Raw genomic sequence first — 27,875 nt, 5'->3', positions numbered from 1 at the left:
TGCTACTGTCCGCCGCTATTCACGACACCACTATTCCAAGCCACAGGAAAAACGTCTTGGTCATCCCATCCACCTGTGATGACAAGGAGGTAATGGTAAGGACTGATACCTCCCACGTGGTTTAAACATCTGGGTTTTCGTGCTGCAGCTTGCAGTAGAGGTGCTCTGAAGTGTGTAATAGTGTAAGATGTAGCTTGGGGTCATTGCTAAAGGAGAGGGGTGGCATAGTTTTGGAAACCTTCTTCGTGACTTGGGTTATCTCACATCTGCCTTTTCCCTCAACAAGTTAATGTTTTGTTCCAGGAAGGCAGCAAGGTATGGCAGGGCTTTTCTTCGCTGCAACGCATTCAGTACTGTGCTGAGTTTCATCATGCCTAATAATTGAGCTGGTGCAGCCTTTCAGCAGGGTAGTGGTGGTCAGAAACAAAGAATTAGTTTAATATCTTATGACAGAACTAATGCTAAGGCTTTTCCCACTGGCAACTGGGAGCCTTCACTTGGCCTTGCCGCTGCCAGCAGTTTTTCCAGCTCATGGGTGACATCCTCCCTTCTCCATGAGCAAAAAATGCAGAATATCTCCCTTCCTTACATAAGGAAATGAAAGGATTATTTCTTAGTGATACTATGGAACCAGCAAAGATCATCAACCAAGAGAGATGAGGACTGCTGTATTTTAGTTAAAGGTCTTTTTGAGGAGATGTTTCTAAAGGAGATTGATAGCGACAGGGGAGCTGTAAGAGAAGGGCTGTCCATTAAAGAAGATCTAGCACCAGCCCAAGTAGAAGCCCTTTTTTTCTGAAACTAGCTGCTTTTTAGTTTTGATTAATGACTTGGCACCAGAAATCAGGCATTCAACAGCACTGGGTCCATATAGAAATGAACTCACTGGGAATCAACTGATGCAAAGGTTTAGAGTAATGACCAGACAAGCCAACTCCTTTAGCTTTTGGATCTTCTACGTGAGTGCAATGAGTCAGCACAGTTGCTTATCTGACAGCCTCTGGGTCTGAGGCTTTTGTGCCAGGAACAGTACAGCAGCATAAGATCAAATCTAGACGTAAGCAGAAGTGTATTGTTTCCATTTGTGATCACGTATTTCAATGGGAAGCCTATTCTGCGCTCAGTAGGAGATGTTCAGGAAAATATTTGACACCAAGAGAAAGCAAATGAGATTAGCAGTGTTCCTCCCATTTTGTAAGAAAACTACCCATCAGGTTATGAGTCCAGTTCAGTGCAGAAGCTCACTTACCTCATCTTATTCTTTGCAGATTACCTTTTTGCAAATTTTCCTGAAGAACTGATAGTCAGAAACCTTAGATCTGAATGCCAAAGAGGAAAGAAACAGTTTAGGATGTCCTAAAAGATGTTTCAGGTTTGCATTATGTGAAGAGCTTAGTGAGTCCTGAGTGCTGCGCTTTCCCTCTCCTGGCTCGGTCACTGTCAAGGTTGCATCCCTGTTCACAGCCATTTTGCCCTTTCCCCACATTTTGCTCTCATCTGCTCTCAAGCATTCCCGTACCTCAGCACCTGCATGAGAGGTGTGTTAAAATCGTGTAGTGGCTGTCCAGGCCTTGTTGTGATTAAAGCTGCTGTAAGCTGTTCTCCAGAGGGCTGGGCTCTGGTGTAAAAGCTCCTCCAGGCAGATTGGGAACAGCTCAGGAGCTCACTTCCCCCTTCTCATCGAGTTTTGGATGGAAAAGCGAGTCTGAAAGCTGCTAATACTTATATTTTTGTATTCAGCTGTGCTATCTGAGGGCAGTATCAGTTATCAGCACTGAGACAGACACAAAAAGAAGGGGGGGGGGAGAAACTTGGGGAAACTTTGTGCTCACAGTAAAACATGGATATTCAAACTCATTCCTTAAGCGTGGGAGGAAAGGAGTTAGGGATTAGATGTGTGTGGGTGTGTTAATGCAGGTATTTCTCCACCAGCTTCAGCTAAGATCTCTCAAGGCTCATAAATCTGACTAGCAGGGCTGTTGTTTCTGTTGTTGCTGAATGGTATGGATCACTAGGTAGCTTTTTTCCTTTTCTTTTTTCAACTTTTGTTTTATTATTTGCAAACTCTCTTATCTGGGGTAAAAAGAAACTGCCAGAATAAAGAAACCCAAACAGCCAGGCTTATTTAGCTTCATTTCATACAGCTTAGCAAAATCCACATTGTTCTTCATGGGTGTTTTTCTTCCGGAGCTAGCAAGTTTTCTCCTTCATTATTGACAGTGTTCTTCTGGAGAATATTATTTCTGCCAGGTCATTTTATAAATTACAGTGAGATTTCAAGGCCCAGGAAAAGGCTGGTCCTTGCTGATTCTACAGATCCCACAGCCCACTTTTCTCTCCACTGAATGGGCTATATAGCCCCTCCTGGCTGGGTCTGCTGATGAATTGAAACATCCAGTAACTACTACAGATTGTGAACTGATGAAGTTAAACCGCAGCAAAGAGGAGGATCTGCAGCTCCTTTTGTTTTTCAGTAGATAAATCTGTATTTCCCTCAAGAGCCTTTTTAAAGACCTTCAAAATAAAGCTCAGGAGGCTGAAGTGCCATCAATTAATCACAAACTGAATTCCTAGCGCGAGGCACACCGCCGCTTTCAGGACTGGTATGTTAAATCCCAGGCCTCTTTCACAGAAGCACCTGTCTGCTGGGTTTTGGGGTTTAATTCTGTCATCTTTTTCCTTTCCTTCCTGTGTTCTTCTGATGATGATTCGCCCATCATTTGGGTTATCTTTGTGGCATTATTATTCACTGAAAGGGATACCTGAAAGGAAGGTGAGGTTTACTGAGAAGAAAGAACTGATTTTTTTTCACAGTTTTAAGGTTACATGTTAAAAACAGAATCTCCTTTTAAGTTAAGGCTGTGGCAGACTTAGTTACCTGTTTTGGGAAATTGCTTTTATGTGGAAGTTTTTTATATGCAGAAAACTATTTGCGTTTATTAAACAGAAGCACCCATTCAGTTCACAGCTCTTCCAAGACTGAGACATCGAGGGGCTTTTTCCTGGCTTTTTCTTTGATACTTTCCTAGCAGGCTTGCTCTTATTTAAAGCAAACATCGGACAGTTTTGTTATAGCTACATTTCTCTATGCTTCATGCTTTCGGTAGGTGTCTTTTAACAAGCAAATGACATAATCTCTCTTGTCTGCACCAGTAACTGTTTTCTCTAGGACAGCTTCTCACTGTTTTGTGAATGTGCAAAACCACTCAGATTTAAAAAGATACCAAACAAAACAACTGTCAACACTGTATGTTCGGACTCAAATTAAACAGCAACTGAAACGGAATATGATGTATTTTTAATCTCTTGTATGTAAAAGGTAAGACGTGCGCTATGAATTAACTCGCTATACAATCAGACACATGACACTAGGACAGGAAGGTCATAGCTTCAGGCAGAGAGACACAGGACAGCGGGAGATTTCCACAGCTCATTTAAAATAAGTTCATAGTTTTCTAGCATCTCTAGAATTTGGGGTCTTGTTGCTAAGGAAAAAAGAGAAACTTAAGGACAAGGGAGGTTTAAAATCTGTTGTAGCTTTCTGACCTTCTTTCAGTAATTCCAGCTTTCCCACGTGAGCTTTAGGTTTATTAATAGTTTGCCTATCCAATAGTTATCTATCACTCCATTGAAGAATTAATGTTCACATAGATGTGCAGCTTTATTCATTGTTGATTTATTTAAACACTTTGGGCATTACTTCAATGTTAGTATTACCTTCCTGTTCAATCTATGTATTTGGAGTACAATGCACAGCAATGTAATAGTACAATATAATAGCACAATAGTAAACATCTCACATCAGCCCTTTACGTTTGAAGTTTTCCAGTGGTTCTTGTTCAGCCACGGTTTGATGTGGCATGGTTAATGCAAATCACCATCCAGTGTTTGAGCTGTTGTGCAGTGTGGCCTTGACGCACACCTAGTTGCAATAACCATTTAATAAGGCAAAGAATGCCTACCTACCTGCAGGGTCTGTGTTGTCCCTCTTTTCCTCAATGGTAAGGAATTTTCAGAGAGAATTTAGGAATACCAGCTCTGGCAGCCAAGTCCCTTAAAGGAGGCAGAGGACCCTTTTAATTTGAAGACCCTCTCGATTATGCATCGTATCAGTATGTGTGCCATAGAATCAGCAATGGTCCAGTGTTTAAAAAGAGCAATAATGATGCTTGGCATGGAGGTACCTGCTGGGGTGTGGGAGGAGGAGAGGAGAGTGAGAGCAGTCTCACGAAGTTACTGCTCCTGGAGGTTTCCATGCCACATGTGTAGGAGCTGCCTTACATAAAAGCAAAGAAAGAAACACTGCTTTGTGGGCATCCTGCATGCAAATACATCTGGGTGCACATCTGTGCTGGGATACAGACATAGATACAGATTGTTAACATCTATTTTCTGAAGGTGATCCAAAGTATCAATCACTCGAATTACTGCAGTAAAACCTGTCTTTTAATGAAACAAAAGTGAGACATGAAAATAAAAGGCAACCTACTTTTAAATGTTTATAGAAGATAAAGGTTTAACCACAAGTCTTTCATCAAATGGAAGACAGTAGGAAAAAAAAGTATAGAAAATGCCCTTTGGCTGCTCTTTACTGTGTGGTGAAACCTCACAGTATCTCACCTCATATACTATATGGGCCCTAAAGGCAGCTGGAAATGTTTAGAAATATGTCTATTTTGGTACATGGCTGCCTCTCTATCTGTTATATCCAGCAGTGTTTCAAGGAAGGGAGATATTTGCTTAAATGAAAAGCCCAGACCAAAGTGTGAGATGGTAAATGGTGCTCGAGGGTATACAGCAGTCTAAACGGTGCCCTCTGTTAAAAGAATCAGCCACCTGACTGCTCATTAGTTAGCAGTAAATAATGAGGAATAGCTTGAGGCAGGAGCTCAGAAGTGCAGATGTCCCAGAATATTCACCCAGTTTGTGGTGTCATGAGATCTGTAGTGTCGTGAGGTAAAATACACTTAATCCCTCTTCTGAGTGAAGTAAAGCATTTTACAGTCTTTGTGGAGTCTAGTAATTTCGTATAATCTTTTCAGTGAGGGTATCAGAGAAGAAGAAGCAAGGTCTGTGAGATCAGGCAGTGACTGCATACTTTCCCCCTTCTCCATTGCATCGCATGCCCAAAAGGCATTTAGCAATTAGTGGACACCCCTGGAAATTCCCCCGCTGGGATGCTGCCCCCTCCTCCCTTTCACAAGGTTGTAGGTGATGCATTCCGAATGAGACTGATAACAAATCTGAATTTCTCAGGCGGCTCCTATTCTTTTAATAGGAAGACCAGTATCTCAAACCAGAATCTCCCTGAAAAGGGGGAGTATGGGTGAAGAAGGTAGGCAGTGGCAAGACATAGGCAAAGCCTGGCTCCTGTTTAACAGTGATGGTTTCAATGCAAAGAACTGTGGAAATATATGTGGCTTGTAGAAATATATATGGCTTGAGTAGAAATTAGTTTTAAAATCCACGGACAGTTTTAAAAAAGGCTGCATCTTGTATCTTCTTCTGTTAAGGCATTTTGATACCTTATGATACTCCTTCTCTTAGAGAGTTCTATAGCAAGGCTGGGTTTCTTTCCTAAATTTTAGGTCGCTTTAGATACTGGGTGCTTTCTAAGATCAGAAGGTATTTGTTGTAGAGTTCTTATAAGCATTTAAGTGACAAAGAAGCTTCAGCCCCATTAAATTTTCGCAAAACCTGGGCTCCTAAGGGCCTGCATTTCCCTTTCCTGAGCATTTCCTCCCCTTTTTCTGTTTTTGCCACAGTTTGGGTACAGCTCCCCAGCTGTCTGTGGCTGTGCGAAGCAACACTCTTGAGAGGAAGATCAGAATAAAGATGAAAGTCAAGGTCTGTTCTCCGTGCCTAGCCTGATGCAACACCCCATGCACTGGTGAGTAGGAGTGGGTCTTGTCTGGGTCTGTTCTGGCTTCTCTCCACCTCCTTGACCTTTGGGCAGCGCATCAGAGCCTAAGCTCCAGTTGGTCTCACCCCCTCTTGTATCAGGTGTCCTCTTATGTCACCCTCTCCCTACAGCTCACAGCAGTACCTGCCTTGATGTTTCTTTGATGTGCCCAGCTTAGCCTCATACCAGACAGCCCCTGTGAAGGTGTCTGCGCAGGAAGGTACTCCAGGCAGACTCCAATGCCACGGCTGTTACATGCTTTTCAGTCATTGGCAGCTATAATCATTGCCTGGGGGGGTACTGGTTGAGGTCCCTGCCCCATTCACAGTAGGTTTCTTACCTCCTCCTTGCAGCAATCTGCCTCTACTTGTGGCCTATTTACCATGCTTTGTGTGTTCGTTATCTGAACTAAGATGCTGACCTGAACCCTGCTTATCCCTGCCTTCTTACCTTCCAGCACTGTGTCAAATCCTTTTTGCTGAGAACATAAAACATTTTTTCTGTGGTCTGAAAAATCAAACAAACACTGCCTGGGAGCTACCTAAAACCCGTAACCAAGGGGTTTAAATTAGGAAGTGTTCAGTATAGGAAGAGCTTAAAAACGTAGGCTTAGGCTGCAAGACCAGGTTCTTTCTTTTGTTCCTGTAGACTTCTCATGGATCTCAACATATATGCCAAAGGCAGGGGGGACATTTGCAAACAGATGGGAAGCTGGGCAGTAGTGTGAAAGCATGTGGAGAAGAGGATGGATGCCACTGCTGAGGGTACTCTGCCAGGGAGGGATAAATCTGGCTGTGTCCTCCCTGTCTATGCTGGTCTGTAGCCATCCTCGTTCTTGGCATCTTTTCCCCTGCTGATGCCAGGGTCCTGCATGTGCTCAGAAGCTTTTGTCTGCCCTGGGGGTCCAAACTCAAAGGTAGAGGGGCTCTCCACCAGATGACCTCTGAATGGCAACAGCCTGGGAAAGGATGCTGTGCAGCTGCTCTGGGGATATTAAACTGTGAGAGAACTGATCTAGCACTTTTTATGCCCATTAAACTTTCATATTCTCTGTCTCTTTCTCTGTCATGCATTCACAGGTATAGAGATTTAAAAAGAAAGTGCAAGTGGAAAGAGAAGTGGGAAATCCAGCCTCAATAAACTCTCCATAAAATCCACAAATTAAGAGCAAGTACATCATGAAAGCATATTAGTCAGAGAGCTATAAATTCCGGCAAATTGATTGTCATATATAATCAAAACCATACTATAATATATAATAAGTTGGAATAAATACCGCAAACCAACCTCAGGCTGTAAATGTTTAAGATTAGCCCTTCATACCACATATACCTGAGGTATAAATAAAGAAAGCAGGAGTGTTTAAAGAAAATAGAAAAAGAAAAGGGAAAAAAGGTGAGTGTCCTAAAAATGGGGATTGAAATGAAAACGTGATCCTTTGAGGTTACCCTTAGAAAAGGACTGCAAATCACTGGATGGCTTGAAAGGTTTTCAGAGCATAGATGTGTTTTCATGCACCACTTAACAGTGACTGGTCTCCTGTTCTTGAGCTGAACCCATAAAGCTTCTAATGATGGTCCTCAAAGAGTGTGTGTGGAGGTGACAAATGCCATGGGTGGCTGTGACACAAGGTGTGCCTTGAGCAGTGAGCACAGCAGTGCCTTCACTTGGTCAGGAATAGTTGGAGACCATCAGCTGGGACTGCAGGAGTCCAGCTGGCTGCAGTACCGCTTCGGCCATGTCCCAGACCTGCCCATGCTCCCTGGGTGCTCCTTTACACGCACAGTAAGCTGCAGTGCCTGGGACACCTCAGTTAAGGACGGCCTCATTCGCAATGATGGGATACCTCCAGGAGCTACCTTATGGTTTGCGATGCTCACCAGGACCTGCTAAATGCTGATGAGTTGATGGGTTTCAGATCATTTGTTAAATTATTGTGTAGGCTTTTTTGAAGCTAAATATTTCTTCTAACCTTCATAGTTAGCATACGGTCCTAGTAGCCCAAAGCTAGCAAGGGCCTGTATTTAATGTGCAGTTCTTTCTATGTGCAATCTGAAATTACCTGACAAGGATTCCCAGTGCCCAGCCTAGAAGCTAGTTTCTTCTTTATTTAGTATATATTCAGTACTAGTTGCCCAAGGTGCCCTCCTGTCTGTGTTATTAACATGATATAGGCGTCTGGTTTCCCATATCATATGCGTGAAATTTCTTTTCTCAGGACCTGAGCAATCTGAGTCTAACCCTTCAGTGGGAAAGATGTTTAAACATCGTGGCACTGGGCCTTCCCCTAGCTTAAAAGCATAACCTACAGTGCTGCCTCCCAGCGAGAGGAGCATCTGCATTAAGGACACTTCTGGATTAACCAGTGATTAATTATGTCAAATGGGAGAGGCAGCGAGTGAAATCATACGGAGAAACCGATGGGAATGGCTGGCAGCAGGACAAGGCAACCCGCAGGATGGCTGGGCTGAAGATGCCAGCCCTGGTCCCATGTGGAGGTCTCCCAGCCTGTCTGCCTGAATCCATGCCAGGGCCAATGCTGACTGGGAAGCAGAAATCTGCTGGGGCTACGGTCCGGCTGGTGCAATGCAAATGAAATCAGGAGGCTGGTAAAAGGGAATGCGACCTCACCTGAGCTGCGGGCACCAACTGCATCACCTTCCCAAACGCTTACCTGAAGCGTTAGGCAGTTTTCATTCACATGGAGCCCGAATTGCACGGTGTTTCCTTCTGTCAGTAACTACTGCCAAAGCCCTTCAGGTGAAGATAGACTTGAGAAGCGTCCCGAAGCTGCCCGAAACCTGATACTTCCTTCCTGGCGGGATTCGAGTCCCGCTGTCAATAGCGTGTCAGTGCCGAACGGAAGCAGCGATGTTTACAGAATTAACAAATGGACTTCAAGTTAAACACTGGGCGTTTGTGAGGCAGCTTTTTGTTCCCCAAGCAGTGACCAGTCTGCCCAGATTACTCGCAGGTGAACGTTCTGCTGTGCTTTCTGGACTGACTTATTCTAACGTCGTGTCATTTTTAATTGCTTTTCTTGAGAAAACATGCTTGTGACTCCATCCTCTTAGCCTCCTTCGGGTGCTGTCCATGTTAACCTCTTCCCAAGGCCGCATTCACCGTTCCTAAATCACACACATTCCTTTACTGACTTCAGTTCCTGCAGTTGGGAATGCAAAGTTGTATTCTGCATGTGGCATGTGCTCTGCAGTATTAAACTCCAAGCTTGCATAGAGTACAAGACTAAATTGTACAGACTTTTTCATACTGGGCCCTGATCCTGTGAAGAAGTACATGCTGCACGTATTTCAAGCAGTCTTTCTCTCTTCCTGCAGACAGGAAGCTGTTCAACATGTGCCTAAAGCCTCACAGAACTGGGACTTGCAACGTGTAAATCCTGCAGCAAGAAGGTGAAGCTTCTATTGCAAGACGCCGTTGGGACGGTGCAAAGCAGAAGGCATCTCCCTATCTGCCAGCATGGTGTGTGCCCGCCCCGCTTTGTTAGACCCCCATGCTCCCTCCAGCCACTGCAAAATTGGATGCTCCCAGTGCTCACACCCAGGTACGTCTCAGGGGATCCCTGAGTGGGTACAAAGCCTCGGCAGGAGTGGGCCCCCTCTGCTCGTCATCACTGCTAACCATTTGGGATGAAGCATGCAGACAATGATGTTGCTGGCAAACCCAGCTATAGCTGGTGGACTGGATGTACATCCCTTGTTTCAACAACTAGCAAATATGAAGTTGGAGGAGAGGGCAGGAAAGGATCCAGAACTGAAATGAATGTTATTGCTTTTCAGTAAGCTAACAGGACTCCTTGCAACAGGATCAAAATAGATGTTTATCTGCTCTTATGAAAAAAAAAAAAGAGACGAAAAAAAGAAAAAGGGGTGCTGCTGCCAAGGCTTATGAAGAAGAATCTATATTATTGCATTATTTTGGTTAAACACTGTTTGTCACGTTTTTCCTTTTAGTCTGCACCATTAAATGTAAAAAGCAGATCTATCAGCATCTAATGTTTCTTCAAAACACCATGTAGTGTCTAGAAAACTGAGCTATCAGACATGCTTGTCATGTACACATATTTTGTTATTAGATGTGTTCGGGCATGAATTTTGGCAGGGTTTATTCACAACTATCCTGAACTTTTCTTGACACCTTTTATGGCACGTAATACATCTGCAACTCAGGGCTTGGTAAGCCCTTAACTCTTTAATTATGAGCCTAGAAACTCCCTTCCTAATTATTGTCCTATAAGCATCATGATCTAATTCTCATGCCAAAGCCCAGAAATTCACGCTGCAGGTGCTTTGCTTTGTTTGGCTGCCTTTTGCTTTTTATGGTGTCAGGAGAGCAGTGTACGCTCTGCATTCTTGTGTCAGTGTAATCCTGGAGCAGTTTGCATTTGCTTGCTAGCTGACCTGACTGATACCTTGCATTTGTCACTTTCTCCTGCATCTTTTCCTCCACCTAAGGACAGTGCTCAGCTCTCACACAGTGCATGCCATTCAGACCAAGTTTAACCAGAGGACTGATTTCCTCCTGTAAAGTGTTAGGGTTTAGTACTGGGATTCATACAGTGCAAAGAGATGCCAGAAACCTTTTTAAAGTGAGTTGGGTTCATATAAGTGCTATAGGAAACAAAAGAGTAAGACTTACATAGCTGACGTGTCTAACGCTATGTAAATCCCATTTTACCCTACAGGGAAACTGAACTGGAAGCTGGCTCAGTGTCTTGCTAAAGGCCACAGAGGTTATCGGTACCGGAGAGTGAACAGACCCGCCAATCCCAAGTCTGTAGCCTCTGTGTGATCACTTTGAAAGCTTCATTTCCTTTTATTGGACTGATTTTAATGAGAATAATGAAACAGGGAATTCTTCTCTCTTTCTTAGGGCCTGAGGGAGGAAGTCAGGAAAAAGCTTGTCTGATGATTTAATTACTTTAATAAAAGAGGAATTACCTACCAAGATATTTCTGTGAAATTTCTATAGAGATGCATATGTTTTATTAAATATTAAGTTAGAAAGCAAAGATGCAGCAACCTACAAAAACCTAACAGACAATTCTGTCTTTCCAAAGTATGCGCAAGTCCTACCTACTCATGCCATGCTTATTTATGAAATCATTCACATAGAATTTTATGTAAACCTAAATATATTTAAGCAAGGATATTTTGCTTTCTTAGGCTCTAGGCAAAAGTTATGCACTTCAGTGCTAAATATATTTCTGTTCCTTTTCATATTCATTCAGCACATATATGAAGTTGATCATCTTACCAAAAAAAAAAGGTTTCTGTTCTTCCTTAAATCTGGAGTTGCTAGCATAGCCCCAACAGGGTCTTTCTGTAGCCTTTCAGAACACGTACAAATGGTGCAAGGTGTTAAGAGATGCAGGCCACGAGGCCAAGAAGTTTAATGATGGATTTATTATTGAAAAGGGTATGCCGTTTTCTGAAATACCAGTTGAACTTCAGGCTCCTCTTAAAGTTGTTGTTTAAAGAACAGAGTTCAGTATTGAAATAGTCTGTGCTATCTCCAGAGAGGAACTCGAAGGACCCTTCATGGGTGACAAATTACATAAGACTTCCAAATCAAGTTGTAAACGTTCTCTCCTGGTAAATAACAATCATCAAAACCATGTAGCTGTTCCCCAGGTTTATACACTGAAAGTGAGAGGCCTTAAACTCTATCAAAATTCCAGACCGAAACAAACCCAAACTTTCGGATTAGTTCATACTTGGATTTGAATTTAATAATTTGGACTGATTTCTAAAGCCATACTGGTTTTGCAATAGAAGCTTTGCTTATGGCTGTATTTCTCCAGGCTGACAATTCCTGATAAAGCATTCGGAGGTTCAAGATCAGCACCACCTGGAAACTTGTTTAAAAGAAGCGAAGTATTTCCCTACCTCTTCCCATGCAGCTGAGTAATTACTTCAAGCCTGATGTCTTTGTGTTAAATGGCATTGCTTCAAACTCTGTGCATGTCAAGCAGCAGAAAGCTCGGGGAGTTTGAAAGGTTATCGCTGTTTCTCTTTGAATTCCTGTGTACTGAAACCCTTCGGAGATGGCTGCCTACTGCAAATCATTGTTTGACAGCTTCACTCAACTTCAAGACTTGTCAACTCAGGGGGCAATCTGACAGCTCTCAGGCAATAAAGTAAACAAGGGATTTGGAGCGTCAGAGAAGGAATGCTTAAAATCATTCCTAATATTTCTCCTATTCATAACATGTCACCAAGCCAGTGAAGTTATGAAGGCAGCAAGTCTCAGCTTCTTACACATCCCAGGTGGCATTTGCAGGGTGAGGAAAAGCTTGGGGGAACCCTGGCACCCAGCTTCCACCAAGTATCATCTAGATTTGTTCCACTGATGGTATTCCTGGTAACAATGAAAACTCAAGGCATTCTTCTTCAGATGGATGTTTTCTCAGATACCGTATGTACCAGCCTGAATTAAAAGGTGATTCAATACTGGTGGAAGCAGAGCCTCGTTTAACAGTAGCTCTTTAAAACCAAAGATGACCACGTTGTAAGTTTTCTGTGTAGTAATATAGTTAAGGGATACTTCTTTCATAGCAGCCACGAAACTTGCAGACACTTTGGTTGTACAAACGCTCGGATGCAGAATCTGTCTGTAATGGTGCTGGAAGCTGCTGGGGGTTGATCACTCCATGGATTTGACCACTTACGTTTACAGACTTACAACTTGCACATGAAGTAGCAGGTACCTTTTATGAAGCAATCACTTTTATAGGGTCTTGCCTTTGTGGAAATTACCTGAGACACCTTAAACAGCCTGCTTTTTTGCAGGATGCTGAGCCCAAATTCTGATAACATGGCTATGCTGATGCGTCACCAATGGAATGCTCAACATTATTAGCAGCTTTTAAGAATGTAACCTGGTTCTTTGGCTATTTTCCTGTGTATGTTTCTGTATTCCTATTGGGGAATAATTTGATACAAAACAAAGTATGGAAAATCTGACCTAATTTTCACACTAGTGTGACTGTTCCCTGCACATCTATTTTGAGAACTCCTGCTGGTAACACACCTAGAGCTGACCCCTTTGTTAACTGTGTGGCATGTGCGTGACAATAAATTACCCGTTGTCATTATTGAAAATGACTAATGGCCTCTTAGCCTTTTAGGACATTATTTAAAAGTCATTTTTCTAAAACAAGAACTATATTCCCTCTTGAGGTAATGCTTTTCTTTTCTTTCCACCCCTTTAAATAACTCCATTAACTGTTGCTGCTCTGTGCTATTATATGTGGTTTTCCAGTTACAGTAGCTGCTGTGCAGCAGGCTTGCAATCACAGCTAAATTGTGTTCTGATTCTTTTCCTAATAAGGACACCTAACTGAACACCCAGCTCAGGTAAATCTCTGTAGCTGTGTTTCCAATGGATCTAAGCTGCTATCGACTAGCAGTAACGTTTAGGGGTAATGTTAAAGATCTTCATTTACTGCAGTATTACAACTCCATTAATTCACATTTTAAACTGAGCCCTGAACAAATGCACTTCAGCAGCCACTTGTGCTTGCTAAAAGATTAAAGGCTCTGAATCATGTGAAGAAAGGAAATCTTTATAGGTTGCTAGCTAATGGTTGTTTTCTTTACTGTTAGAGTCAGTGAATTGAATTGTAATGGACTGGGTTGACTCCACATAAGGAAATTACAAAGAACAGGATCATTTTTTTGCAGGTGAAAATGTCACTCATTCTGGAAGTCAGCTTTACGCTGCAAAAAGGCTGGACTGCAAAATCAGATTTGAAACTCTGATGGGTCTTTTTAGCATGATATTGTTTGCTTGTTAATCTGTCCTGTACGTTGCATTAGCAGCTCAAATAGCTGTAAATGTAGTTAGTTTGAGATCAGACATGGAGGTGCAGGTAGTACTTCACATTATGCTGCGACAATATGGGATACGTGGAATCTCCAGCTCGCAATGCACATGAATACTCGGTCAAGGGCACACACAGTGCTACCAATGTGCAAGTAAAAATTGATCAGAGGAGTAAAACTGTGTTCTTTTGCAGTGTTCCTAAGGCTTATTTAGCCTGAGCTGTATTCATGGATTTATGTCTTGCTGCTACTGTCATGACAAACTCAGGCACATCATAGCTGCTCAGACTAAGTGGCAGAAGGGCAGAGAATGTTTCCATGGCTAAAACTGCCCTGACTGCGTAAAGCTAGACAGAGAGTGATGGGAGTTAATCACTGAAACATGAACAGACAGGACTAGCTTGTCATAATAAGAAGCTATCAAATCACGGCTCTGTTAAACTCCTCAATGTTTTATCATAAGCAGCTGTCAAACTCTTATAATTTCATGATTAATACATTACAGAGTGATTTCCTCCCTCATACTGTTGCCTGTAGGGTTTTTTTTTAACTGGAGGTGGGCTTGGTAATTTATTTAAAGTGAGCTGCAACTCTGCATGTGTATGTACGCAAATGTGTAAAAAAGCACATATTTTCCTCCTTTAAAGAGGAAATAATTCTCAGGCCTGGCTCCATGCATAGGAGGGGACCACTCCGCACATCCTGCCTTTCATCGTGCCCCTTGGAAGGCAAAGAAGTAGGGTTGCAAGCACTGTTGAAACCTAGTGTTAAGCTAGACAAACCTAATTCACTGTATCTCCCCATAGTAACGTCTGTGAGTAGTGTCACTAGAAATAGCTTCAGTGTCACCTATTCCTCTGGAAAAAGAGAATGGAAAGGAGTTATCGCTGATTTGTGCATAGACAAAACTGAGGGTGAAAGAGAGAGTTTAATTATTGCTAAGTCTTTCTCATCGTGTTTTCAAGTGAAGGAAAACATGCAGGACATCTGCTTTTCCGAGGGATGTCTGGGGCTGCTGGTGCACTGTTATAAAAGTTGTGAAACACTTGAACCAAACGAGGAGAAACAAGATGGCCATTAAATAACTCAAAGCTCTGGACACCAAAAAGCTTCTGGGCTGTCCCTGAGAGCCCCCTGCTATGCCCCCTTGGGCGCTAGGAGCCAGTGACTTGAGGTATTTGCATGTTTCACTTGAACTGCAAGTACTGCCCTTGGAAATCACTGCTAAACAACAGGTATTACAGGCTGTAATAACGACTGAGCTGCTCTTTGCTATCATGGACTCCAGCCAGGACAGGATTGCCATCTTTTGGGAGACGTTTCAAATCAGCCTGCAGTCTGAGGCTTTTTTGGACTTGCGGCTTTATGGATTTGCTTGTTTAAGACTGTTGGTGTTTGCTTTAAGTTTTTAAGCAATAAAATAATAATAATAATTTTTAAAAAGCTTTGAAGAAAACTGCTGCCAATGTCTGTTTCTTTTGGAACTTCTAAAGAGGTTTCTGAGGAGGGCTCCTTCGTGACAATATAATTAAGCAATGAGACATGACAGCTAGTCATTTCAGGGTTATTATTGTATGCCTAAGGTGGCATTGCAGGCATGAGGCTGAAGGGCGAGTGGCTTTAATCACCCATTAAGTGCAATAATCCCTTTGATACGCACTGTCTGGAAAGACTTATCAAAAAGGTATTTAGGAACAATATTAAGATGAACAGACAAACTGGTGAAGGCACCAGGCGTGAATATTGATGTGGTTATAACATCACTGACAGACACACTAAAAGGTCTATTTGTGTCATGTTTTCATCATTAAAAGCACCCTGAAGGAATGACATTTAATAAGAAGTAAAATATTGCAAGGACTTCTTTGATATTTTTGGTGTTTTTCATCCTTAAATATTTGTTTTATATACTTTAGGCATAGATCACATGGACTTTAAAGTGAATCAGCTCATCTCTGCAGTACGGCTGGATAAAAATGCAGATGGTAGACAATGATACGGTGCCTGTCTATGGCAGTGCAGTCCTATCCTAAAATCAGTTAATCTGTGACCCACAATTCTAGCTCACTTCAGTACCTTTGCCTGGCACTTTGCTCCCAAGGGAAGCAGCTCTTCCGAAGGAGAGGGTTCCTTCATCCAGCATATGAAGATGTGTGGTTTCCACATCTGTTTGAGCTTGTAGAGCTGGGAATTGAGCTATAGTCTTCAATGGTGATACAGAGATAGATGCCAAATTGCCAAGCTACTTCATTGACTTAGTAAAATATTTTGACTGGTTTTAAAGGAAGGGCATAAAACGTGGTTGTTTTCATACGAAATGGGTTATGGAAAGACATAGTTTTTCAAAGAAATGTAATTGTGTGAATTTTTGAAATGTGAAGTTTTATGCTATTATGCCACTAAGTGGAGAAATCCAGTGCCAACAGAAATGTTGGTAACATGTTCGTTGTATTTGCAGTTCTGAAAAGGTTTGCTTTTCCTTGCCCCCCTTTATGTGTATTAATGCATTAAAATAATCATCCAAATGTAAATATGAGGGATTAAAATATTTGCTATGACTCGATATAATTGCCCTGCGCTGTGGAAAAGAGTATTTTGCTGAATTGGCTTTTGTGTGAACTTAGGTGATGTTTGCCTATTTTCTGCTGTGTACAAAAAGCTTTGCCCTTTATTTGAAGCCTGCTTTGACTGTGTAATTACCATGCTCCAATTTCCATTTGGACAATCAAGGTTTCTCCTGTCAGGCCATTTGAGTACACATGGGCTGAACAATTAAAATCTTCCTGTTGTGGGTGCATGGGGGGGGGGTTGTGGGGATTTTGTTTCAGGAAAGAAGAGGGATAAAAAAATGTAAAACTGAAAATGAAAATTGATGAGAATTGGACCTATGTTTTGCCTTTCAAGGAAATTTGTGGAAATGCAGCATAGCAGGGCTGTTGTCACTGGTTGCCTTCAAAGGAGAAACCCAAAATGAATTTTTTGAACAATATTTAAAGATTTAGACTTAAAAAAAAAGGCAATAGTCAACAAAATTCACTCCAAAGAAAGGGTTAAAAGAAATCCGCTGAAATTTCCCTAGGGACGGGATAGTCTAGTTTTGAAAAAAGTCATTGTTATGCTAGTAATAGGATACGCCTTAAGCTTGTTCTTAAGTCTTATTTTCTTTACTGCAGGTTGAGAAAGTTTCTCTCCATCGAGTTCCATGCAGTTGTTCTGGAAAGGAATGGCAAAGCTGTGCAAGGCTTCACAATGAAAAAAACCTCTTCCTGTAAAGGCAAGACCCTGCCAAAATAAATAGGGACTGCAGCAAACGGTACAGATGGTCATTTCTTTTAAGCACGTGTGTATGTATTGTATATAATATGAGCATATATGCGTAGTATATGTATGGGTGTGTATTAACATGAATTTGCATACATATCAGTATATTTTTTTAAATATACATTCTGGAGCCTATATAATCAGTGCAAGCGTTCCTGGAAACTGGGCTCTTAGCATTGAAGTTCATCCTGTAGAATGCTGAGATGAAGATTAACATGCTGCGATACAAAAGCTAATTTCTTAATAACGATTAAGTTACCGAAAGCAACGCAAGCTCCTGATGCCTGAAACAGCCAGATGAAAATGGCATGGTCTAGTGATTAGAAGGTTTTAGGAGGAAATAATGCTTTTCTTGTCGCTGGGCTGCGTTGGCAGAATGAGTGCAGCAGCTGGAACGCATATGCAGAGTGTTTACTGGAGCGACTCTTACACTTTCAGACAGAAGGAAATCCTGTGCAGGATTGGAAAGCGCAGAGAGCTGTCACCAGGGAATAGGCTGTCTGTGTGTCTCCATGAAATAAAAGCTGTGCGGACGACAGAGCCTGCAGTGGGCACTTCCTGCCCCCTTTGCTGCAGCAGTTCATGATTCCTTTTTCTTTCGGCCCCTGTTTTATTTATTTATTTATTTATTTATTTTGCTGGAAGATATTTAATCTACTGGTATTATCAACAGAAATGCCGATGAATCAGGATTTGCTTTGTATCAGACTTCAAGAATATGATTAAGTAGGGGATGTTTTTTTGGTTTTGTGTTGGGTTGGTTCGTATGTTTATTTGGCAAAAGGAGAACCTGGAAACCTTGTCCCTCAGCTTGCATAGGCTGATCTGTCTAGATTAATAAGAGGTTTGATATGACTTGGGATAGGTTTTGTTGCTTGTTTGGGTTTTTTTTCCCCCAAAGCTGTGTAGCTTTCTAACTACTATGAATGCATTTAAAGCAGTGGCAAACCCCAGCAACTAAAAAGCTGCAAACACAAGGTGTGGTTTATTGTTTGCTGATGAGCAGTACCTGCTAATGAGTAAGAATACGTGTTAATTATCCAAATAAGTTTTAAAAGCTGAAATTAATGATGCGTTTATGTGACAGATTTGTGGGAGGGATTTCAAATATAATCATCATCAATCTGGCTACAGCCAAAATAAATTTTATGAAAAGTAAAACAAACTGTTGCACAGACAAAGTAGGCCTTCGGGGGCTCATGTAATAATCTGTTTTCTTATTGAGCTGTGTATAATATTTCTGTTCATTTCTTGTCCAGATAGGATCTCAGTATATATAACATTGCTGTTAAAGCTAAGAAGAGTCAACAGATGCCACTACCCAAAGGAGAGGGGAGAAAGAAATGAAGAAAACAAGAAATGCAGACATACAGTTTTTGTGTCAAATAAAGAAGCCGTGCCCAGATAAACGTGTCAGGCATGGTGCAATTGTAAAGGTAAGCATTAAACGGACGAGCTTTAATGTCGGGATGGTAACTTCTCACAGGAATACGTGACTATGTTGGGGTGTACGTTCCAGAAACCACAGATGCTGCTGTCACTACTAATAAAATTATTACGAGGTTCCAACTTTTTGGTGAAGTTCCTGTGTATGTTCTCTCTTTTACTGAATGGAAATGTCACATTTAATCAGATGAAGGGGAGAGGTGAGGCCCCCATTTCAGAAGCATGGAAGCAAAGTGGCCAGTAGTCCCAGTCAGCCCTAATTGCTCTGGCCTGAGCTCAGTGCCATGCAATGGATGGGGGAAGCTGTGCTGGTGTTCGGGTGATGGTGAATGGTTTTTGGTGCTGAGGTTCTGAAGGCTACAGCGCACAGCAACTGACTCCCAATGGACCTGCTCCATTAATTGGTATTGCTGATGAGGAAAGGCTTAAATTCCTACTTGCACCAGTTCCAGTAAAAATGCATCAGTCACTTTTGATTCTTTTCTTGATGCTTTTCTGCAAATATGTTTTAAGGACATTTTTGCCAGAGAAAGGGCTTTTGGGTTGAGCTAAAGCTATGTCACAATCTTTCATTCACAAGTTCAAATGCATTACATCCAGCTGCCAAAAAATATCTGCTTTGGCATCACTGTCCAGCTTCTCTGTTCCCATTATTGCTTTCCAGCCAGTGTAATGGGAGTATGTGGCTGTCATTCAAACAGATGAAAACCTTTGGCATTGAAAATATGTCAAGGGGTGCCTGTTTTTTAAAGGAAATACATCCCTTCCTACTATTGCATGGTTTCTTGATCAGATAAAACCCATCTTGTGTTAGCGTTTAAATTAAATGCGCTGCATTCTGACCCAACAATAACAAAATCAAACCCACTCATTGCCAAGTATCATAAGCTCTTAAAATACATTCAGACACTGCGATGATATTAATAGGGAAGCAGATATCAGGTTTCAGCCGACAAAGCAAACCACACGGTGGAACACGAGAAGTACTGTGCTTACTGACTTCAGAACAATATGGAAGACAGAAGCCCTATCAAAAATTATACTAATAATCTAATACTGTACATCTATATGGAAACTTAGTCTGGAATATCTCAAAGGTGCTTCACAAAGGGAGACATTTTTATCTTATCTCTCCATCTAGGTGTCTGAGGGAAAGAGGTTAAGCAGTTTGGATTCATATTTCAGAAAAAGCATTTTCCAAGGTGTGTCTTGGCAAATGCTCTTTAAGAAACTAGGTCATATTGCAGCAAAAAGGCACAACAGTCGGTGGGGAAATTGCTAAATCTCACCAGAATTTGGTGAGACACCAGACAAAGCTTCAGTGTCTGCTTGCCCGGTTCTTAAGCTTTCCTGTTGAACATCTCTACTAACATATTTAAGAGTATGAAGGGGTACCGGGATGGACTTTTGGTCTTATCTGCTGTGGCTGCTAGTGGCAGACCTGGGAATAAAGCTTGGCCTGCGCTTTCCAAGTCTGTAGTTATCATAGGTAAACATGCATCCACAATACATAATCTGCTGACATATTGGTAATCAGTTTTTTAAAAGCTAGTGAGAAATCTTGTTCAGACGTTTTTATATGATTAACAGGAAGGCTGAATTTCCCTATTAGTGTCCTTATGTATATCTAGATCATACCTGCTCTGAGAAGGAATATAACTGAGCTCTATAATGTTTTAATCAAAAGAGTGGACTATGGAAATAAGCTTATTCCAGTTCTGGCAGCTGCACGGTGATTTCTGACAACATGGTTGCAGTTGTGTCAACAGTTTCCCTGGCCATACCTACAACCTTGGAGGGTGTTCTGCTCCTCAGAGGGGGTATACCATTCTTTCTGGATCTCGGTAAGAAAGGCATTGCTACAAATAAAGTAATGTAATTGCTTTAATAATAATAAGATAGAAATAGGAAGAGGAATATAGATAGTGTGTAGATCTTATCTCCCTTTGGATGCCAGGAACCCTGCATCTGTGCTGCCTCGGACAGACCCCAGGTAGACAGCCAAAACATGCTGTGCACAGTTCCCTCTATGGAGAGGCTCAATCTCCCTCCCATGCCATGGTGCCTTTATTCAGCATAACAGACAAAACCATCTTGCTTGTCTTGACAGGTAGGAGTGTTATCTCTTTCCCTCTGTCCATATCTAGCTGCATGTATCCAGGAATGATATAGTACATATTCAGGTTGCACCAAACAAAGCATAGCTTTCCATTTCAGTTGTCTGTGAGATGAATATTATCATCTTTGTATAGTTATGTCATTTTTGTATCCTGGACAGAACTGTTCTTTCCTTTTTACTTAACCTGTTGTAATACCAGACCTCAGCACACGGCCAGAGAGCTTGCTAACAGAAGGCAAACCAGTCTTGACTTCCGTATTAAATCTGCAAGGTTATGCAATAGTATACATTATGGACATCCAGAATTGTCTGCTTCCTGCAATCTATGTTGTAGGCTTATTGATAATAATGATTTTATATTCTGACTTATAAAATCTTGAGTGTTGCATTACTGTAATTGCATGCTCATGATAGGTCTTGGACCAAACCCATGGAAATAATGGAAGATAGGTTAAGTACTAAGGAATTGTTGGTTCAGTGGACATTGGTAAACAGACTAAGCTAATCTGTAGACCAGTTAAGGCCATCCAGCACAGGAGGTTCACTCATTATTTGGAAAGTTAAGGAATTGTGAGCTGAAATCTTTCTGAAAGAATTTAAGCTCATTTATGTGATGTCTTCTGTGGGTTACCAAAATGTTGTCTTCAATTGTTTTGATGAACAGCTACCAAAAGGATGTTCCTGGGAGTGTCTAGGGTCCAGGCAAGACTACAAAACCTGGGTGCCCAGATATTTATCATGGAAATGGACTCTCTAGGTATCACTGTGCACCTGTGACCCCATAAAGGAAATAGAAAACTTTGTAGGAAATCTGTCCTTGTGCTTTGTTTGAGTTCTTTCTGTTAATGGGCTTAAGTGCTGCTGCTATTATGTAAACAGGAATTAAAACACAGGTTGTATAAATATCATGCATTTGAAAAATTGAGTGAATTTGGTTCACTGTCAGTGATTGAATGGCCTCACTGCTTGATATCAACCAACTGTGCACAGAACCAGACACAGACAATGGTTTTCTCCTGAGCTATAACATGTTGATGTGTGCAGAAAATCTGTACATATTCTTTTTACAACAGGGTAGAATACAGTGGGTACTGCTGATGGGATGTGACCCCATGTCACATCATCTCTGCCTCCAACCAGAGCTTATTTCCATTACAGGGTACTGTACCGCAGAGGCAAAGTGGTGAGTCTGACCTGGTGGGCTGATGTTCTGGACAAGGGTGTTTTGTGCACACAGTTTGTATAGGTTCCATCTGATTGACAGCCTTTGCACACCCTGGCAAGTAATTTGCAGCTTTCCTGAGTGTCACCCTCAGGATTGCCAGTCTTTAGCTGGTTTAAAGCAGTGTCCTTGTCATTTGCTTCCTGTCACTGGTTAAAGTTTCCTAAGTGTTAACATGCTCGTATTTCAATGTCTGCCTAAGAGAGATGTAAACAGAAGTGCCAAGTTCTATGGCAAATCCCTAATTCTTCTGTGCATCCTTCGTTAGTGAAAGGTTGCTCTTAAGAACAGAAGAGAACTGTTTCTAACATGTTTACTTTTGCAAGCAATGCCTCTTCAGCATCCTTTTTTTATTACTATTATTGATTTATATTTAAATGGGGCAGGGGGGAGTGTTCTTTTCCTGTAGGTTTTCCCTGTGGCTCAGTTAACTTTGGCAGCACCTGCGCATCACTGCCAACAACACTTTGGGGATATTGGGTTATGCCAACACATCCAGATTCTGCCATAGTACTGATGATGTCTCCAAAAAGAGGCCCGGATACCTTTAGTTCTTTCAGCACATTTCAGCTCACCTCATTGCCTGTGGAGTTTATTCAGACAATATCTTAGACTTGCACAAGATGAGGGTTTTTTTTCATTAGCTCCTCCATGCCTTGTCCAATCTGGCTAATCCTTAGTTTATGTCTAGGTATTTGTTGAATATATCATTGTTTCTTTTTCTGATATGCAAAGTGGTGAGGTTTACAAGCTTTTTCTCATAACCTGACCAAGGCTTTGATGCTGGTTGTGTAGTCTTTAAGGCAGCGTTAACGGCTTGTGTGAAGGGAAAGGGACTCAGTTCTTCATAGATTATTATGGCTGGCTATAGCCCAGGGCAATAAAATTCAAGACAGGTCAGCCTAAGGTCTTCAGAAAAATAGTCTGCAAGTAGATCAACAACTAAGGAACCTGCCTGAATGTGAAAACAAGAACTGTAAGTAAATGAAGTAGGTGGTTGAAGTCCAAGTTCCAGGAAAACAAAGCAAAAATAACCCACTCCCCAAATGCTTGCTGATGGGAGAGAAGACACTGGGGACTCAACAAAGGCACAAATTCATGGGTTTTTTTTTTAAATTCACAAAAATAACGCTGTATGCATCATAATTAAATTGTATTTGAAAAAGTCCTGAGGTATACAAATTCACTGCTTATGTGTGTGGTGACCATAACAGTTGGTGCATTCACCTTCGAATCACTGTATAAACTTCAGCTAACATCCCTCATTCCTATGCCTTTCCACAGTTATCCTGCGAGTTAAAAGAAAGCATGTGTGCTCTCAAAGGAGTGTTTGTGTTGATACATACTTTTATTGAGAAGATATACCTTGGGAGGATCCATCACAGTGGAAGACTCTATGGAAAGGAAATCAAGTCTTTTCTCTGGATCATAATCAATGGTCTGCTTCCTCAAGCACTCACAAGGTTAATAAAAGAAAATAGGAATACATGGCACTAATCAGCTGGTGAGGGAGGCACATGTTGGATATTTCACCTTGTTGAGCTGAGATGCAGGTTAAGAAGTAGTGAACTTATGCTTATTTTGCAATAATCAGATATATTTATATCATGCCTATATTTTCATGTCATGCTTATTTTGCACTAATCAGATATTTGTAATCATGCCTAATAAACGAGGAGAAAAATGTGTAAGGGAAGCTATAAATCAGGATCTAAATAGAAGATAATTTTATGCAGTGGATGATACATTAATCAGTATGAAGTTACTATTTTCCTACTACAATTACTGAGCTCAGCCTTTCATTATTGATTGATTTTAAGGCCTGCCAAAGAGATAAATAGCAAAATTAATTCATTTTTTATCAGTTCAGTTAGTTCTTTTTTAGCCATTTACAAGATCCAGCTTATTTTGGTGGCAATATTAGTGGACCTTTCATTAATTTTGTAAGAAAAAAAATGCATAACATTTGTTCATAGGCATGATTTTTGATGTATGGTTCCAGATGTGCATAAGGAAGCTGTATTGTATGCTCTGAGGTTTTCCTATTGAGCATTTCTGAAATTTCAGAAATGAACACTGAGTAGGTCTAAAAGATACAGTATGGGGTGCATGAGAGATGTTTTTGACACAATAGGGTCAGAAAAGTTAAAGACACGTTCTTTGTTGGCAATTTTGGCAGAAATACTAAAACACAATGTGGGAACTGCAAACCTTATGACATTCAGTAAAATGTGAAAGGCTTCATGTCTGTAATATATGACTTGATGTCATGTATATGAGTTGGTAGCTTTTGCACAATATATAATGAATCTCACTTTTTTTGTCTGAAGCTTGAAAAGGTTTTCCCAGTGTAAATAACTCATGGTTAAAGTGCAGTGTGAATTTAAAACCCCCTGCTGTCCACAGGTAAGGAAGTTCATTTCATGATGTTGCAAATAATTCATTCAGTATTCTTAGCTTAATGGCTCCTCGTAAAAATGCAAACCATTTTGAGAAACCTTTGGTATCCAAATGAAGTATGTATAAAGAGAGGTATGTATAAAAAGCAGGGTACCAATTACCCTGCTGCATCACTGGAACCTGAAGTTCAGTTACAGTTCCCCGTTGCTTTGCTGGGTCTTTTATTTGCTACTCTAGTGTGGGCTTCAATAAATACAGCATAACTACATTTTTCTGCTTTCATTAGATGAGCTGCCCTGGCTTCCACAGTTGGAATGTAGCCTTGTATCTTGGGAGGCAGCGCTGACGTTTCAGAACCATTTTGGGAAAAGGTCTGTAAACCTTTTCTCTGTGGTTGTGTTCATATTGTATTCAACTATATATCCCTATATTTATATATATATAAAAATATATTTTAGATAATATATATAAATATAAATTTTTTTTTCCCCTATATATTTAGAGAAGTGTGCAGCTCTGATAAATAGAGTCCATTGTACCTGAGATGCCCATTTGATTGGGAGAGACAGCAGGGAAAGGACCTAAACAGACAGGACAATGAAGGCACCTAAAAGCAGCTGTACCGGATCTGACCAAAGCTTTATGCTCTGAGTGAGGTAAATCCAGAGATAATTCACCTCTGATAGGTACTGTAGCACAGTTCTAGGAATGGGTACAGCAAAGCTTAACCTGAAACTTTGTTGGAGGAGTGGCAATTAGTGCCACAAAGATGATTGGGGCACTTGGCACATGAGGAAAGGCTAAGGGAGCTGGGGCTGTTCAGCCTTTATAAGGCTCAAAGGGTCTTATCCATGTGTGTGCATGGGATAAAGAAGTTGGAGCCAGACTCTTCTCAGTAGTGCCAGGAGGGGATAGGAAGCAATGGGCGCAAGTTGAAACAGAGGAAAATCAATTTAAACACAAGAAATCACTCTTTTACTGCGAAAACCATCTAGACAAGGCCCTTAGTGACATGGTTTAGTGGTAGACTCAGCAGTGCTGGGGTAAGAGGATCTTAAAGGTCTTTTCCAACATAAAGATTCTATGATTCTATGGTGATCGAACACTAGAATATGTCACAGAGAAGTTCTGGAGTCTTCATCCTTGGAGACATTCAAAACCCAGCTGGCAATAAACCTGGGCAACCTGCTTTATCTGACTGTGTTTGAGGAGGGGGTTGGACTAGATGATTTCCCAAAGTGCCTTCCCACCTCAACAGTGCTGTGATAGTGCAAGTTTGTTTTAAAATAAAGCTGACTGCATTCATCCCAATCTCATACTCACACACTCCGATGCACCACTTCCTATGTGTCCAAACACTCTTGCCAGCGTGCAGGCATCAAGACCTGTGTCTTGTCAGAGTTCCTTGAGGTTAAAGAGGACAAAGAAAACTGGGTATTGAGTTCTTATGACCTCTTGTGCAACCCTTAAGCTAGCAACTTTGCTCTGGATTTCCTGTTGTACTTTCAGGAGCTGACCATGATTGTGATCTGTCTATCTCAGCTTTCTGAACATTTATCCAAGCTCTGCCTTACTTGATGTCTTAAAGGTCCAGTCCTTTATTCCCCTGCCTTTATCTCTCAGCCAAGTGAGCTTTTGTCAAGTCTGGATGGAGTTTGTCCCTTGTTCTCAATTCTTCCTTGATTTCTCATTCTGAGTGTCCTGGAAAGCTGCACGTACATGTGCTGGGAACTTGAGCATCTGCTAATCTGGATGCCAAGGGCCTGCAATTCTTATGTGCCTTTCTCTGCTCTTCTTTCTGGTGTGTCAGCACCCAGATACACCTCTTCATTTTCTGTTCTTCCAATCTCAGCATTTCTATTACAAATGTCTACACCCCAGCAGCCTTTAGTTTAGTCCCAAGACCTTCCTTTCTGAAGTCTGTACCCATAGGTTTAATAACCCTTGGTGAACTGTTATTTTCCCTTCTTAATTTGTCAAATTTCTTTTTTTTTGCATATTTATAGTTGGGGCTTTTTCCTTCCACAACATTGGATGGCAATTAATTTACTATAAATCCTATGGAGAAAAATCCTTCCTTTTACTCGCTTTATGGCTGCTGCCTGAGTTTGCTTTGGCATCCCCTAGGTCTTGGGTCAGGAGAAATAACAAATAATTGGCCCATATTACCCTTTCTATTCCAGTCATGATTTGAAGACTCTAGTGTATCTTCCATCAGTCATTTCTTTTCTGAGCTGAAGAATCCTAGTCCATTTCCTCTCATCTAGAAATCACTCCATACTGCTGATCATCCTTCTTGCTTTCCTCTTTGTTTCCTGCTCTGCCGCATGATTTTTGAGATGTAGGAACTAAAGGTGTGCACAATATAGATCAGCTGAGCCACTGAACCACAGCATAATGGCGTGTTGCTGCTTTCTTTGTTACTTTCCTATTAACTCCTAAAGTTCCATTTTCTTCATTTGCCTTTACTCAGCAGCACTGCCTGATAGACCTATCCACACAAGTCCCAGAATCTCTTTCCTGTGTTGGGGTGAGTACTTAGCAGCCCATAAATTTAAATGTTTTTCCCTCTGCATGGATTTATTTAGACTTATTAATATTGAATGTTAGGTGTAATTTTATTTTCCTTCTACAATTCTATTGCAATCTTACAACCAGGCAGTTTTTGCTACCTGAATACTTTGGTACCATCACCAAACTCTATAATTTTACTATTTGCTTCCTTCTCCAAATCACTGTTACAGGTCAGTCAGATACCATAGGTCCAGCTCATTTATTCTGTCAAAGAATCTGAAAAGATCTGTGCTGTGTTTCTTCCCTCTGCCAAAGGGACCTCGATTGACTTCCCAGCTAATGCAACTGGTTGCCAGCACCCAGAAGTATTTCCCACCAAGTTGCCAATAAAGAAATCAGACTTGCTGATCTGTGTTTTCCCAAGCTACCCATCTGCCTGCTCTGAAAAGCAGTGTCATGTTTGCCATCTTCCCTCACTATGGTACTGATAGAGATTCAGGCAGTAAGTTGGTTGAGAATAAGCTAGTAGTTTGAGGATTTCATATGTGAATTTCTTTAGGACTCCTGAGTAAATGTCACATTCTCTGGCCAATTTGTTTCCATTTCAGTGATTCATTCCAAGACCTTTTCTCCTGGCTTTTCAGCTGAGACAGTTCTTCCACCTCATTCCCCTGAAAAGAAAGGATCCTCTATAATTTCTCAGTAATAAATCGGAGAGAAGTAGCTCTTTTGCTGTAACTGTAGCTTCTGCAAGTGCTCCTATTAGGCTGTGATCATCTCTTAGCCCCAGAGGCTCTCTGGCAGGCTTTCTAATGTGATGGTTCTGAAAAAGATTTTTATTATTAGCTTTTATGCTGTTAGAATGTTCTTTCTCAAAGTTACTTTTGTCTTTTCTCACTCTGGTTTTACTTTTGACACGCTTTGATTTAACTCTTTTCTGGTTTTCTCCATTGTACGTGTTCTCCACACTTCGAAGCATGCTTCCTTATTTCTAATATTCCTCTTTACCTCTGGCTCTACCATTTTTTATCTCACTTCCTTCAAAATCTCCAACCAGCCATATGTTTTTTGCAATGTTGTCTGTAAACAACTCTGTATCACTTG

General features: G+C 41.3%; 1 long non-coding RNA gene across 1 annotated transcript; it reads left to right on the top strand.

Annotated features, from left to right (window-relative positions):
- Positions 1 to 5,769: 5,769 nt before the first annotated feature.
- LOC134173189 (uncharacterized) lies at positions 5,770 to 18,581 on the top strand. Its single transcript, XR_009968158.1, has 3 exons — positions 5,770 to 5,890; positions 16,923 to 17,093; positions 18,330 to 18,581. It is a non-coding gene; the product is annotated as an uncharacterized LOC134173189 (long non-coding RNA).
- The last annotated feature ends 9,294 nt before the right edge of the window (positions 18,582 to 27,875 follow it).

Source organism: Pezoporus occidentalis, unplaced genomic scaffold, assembly GCF_034315485.1.
Source record: "Pezoporus occidentalis ecotype Australia unplaced genomic scaffold, CSIRO_AGI_Poc_V1 ctg50, whole genome shotgun sequence".
Classification (NCBI taxonomy): Eukaryota; Metazoa; Chordata; class Aves; order Psittaciformes; family Psittacidae; genus Pezoporus; species Pezoporus occidentalis.
The sequence above is the reverse complement of the archived record's forward strand: the minus strand, read 5'-3'. Positions and strand labels throughout refer to the sequence as shown.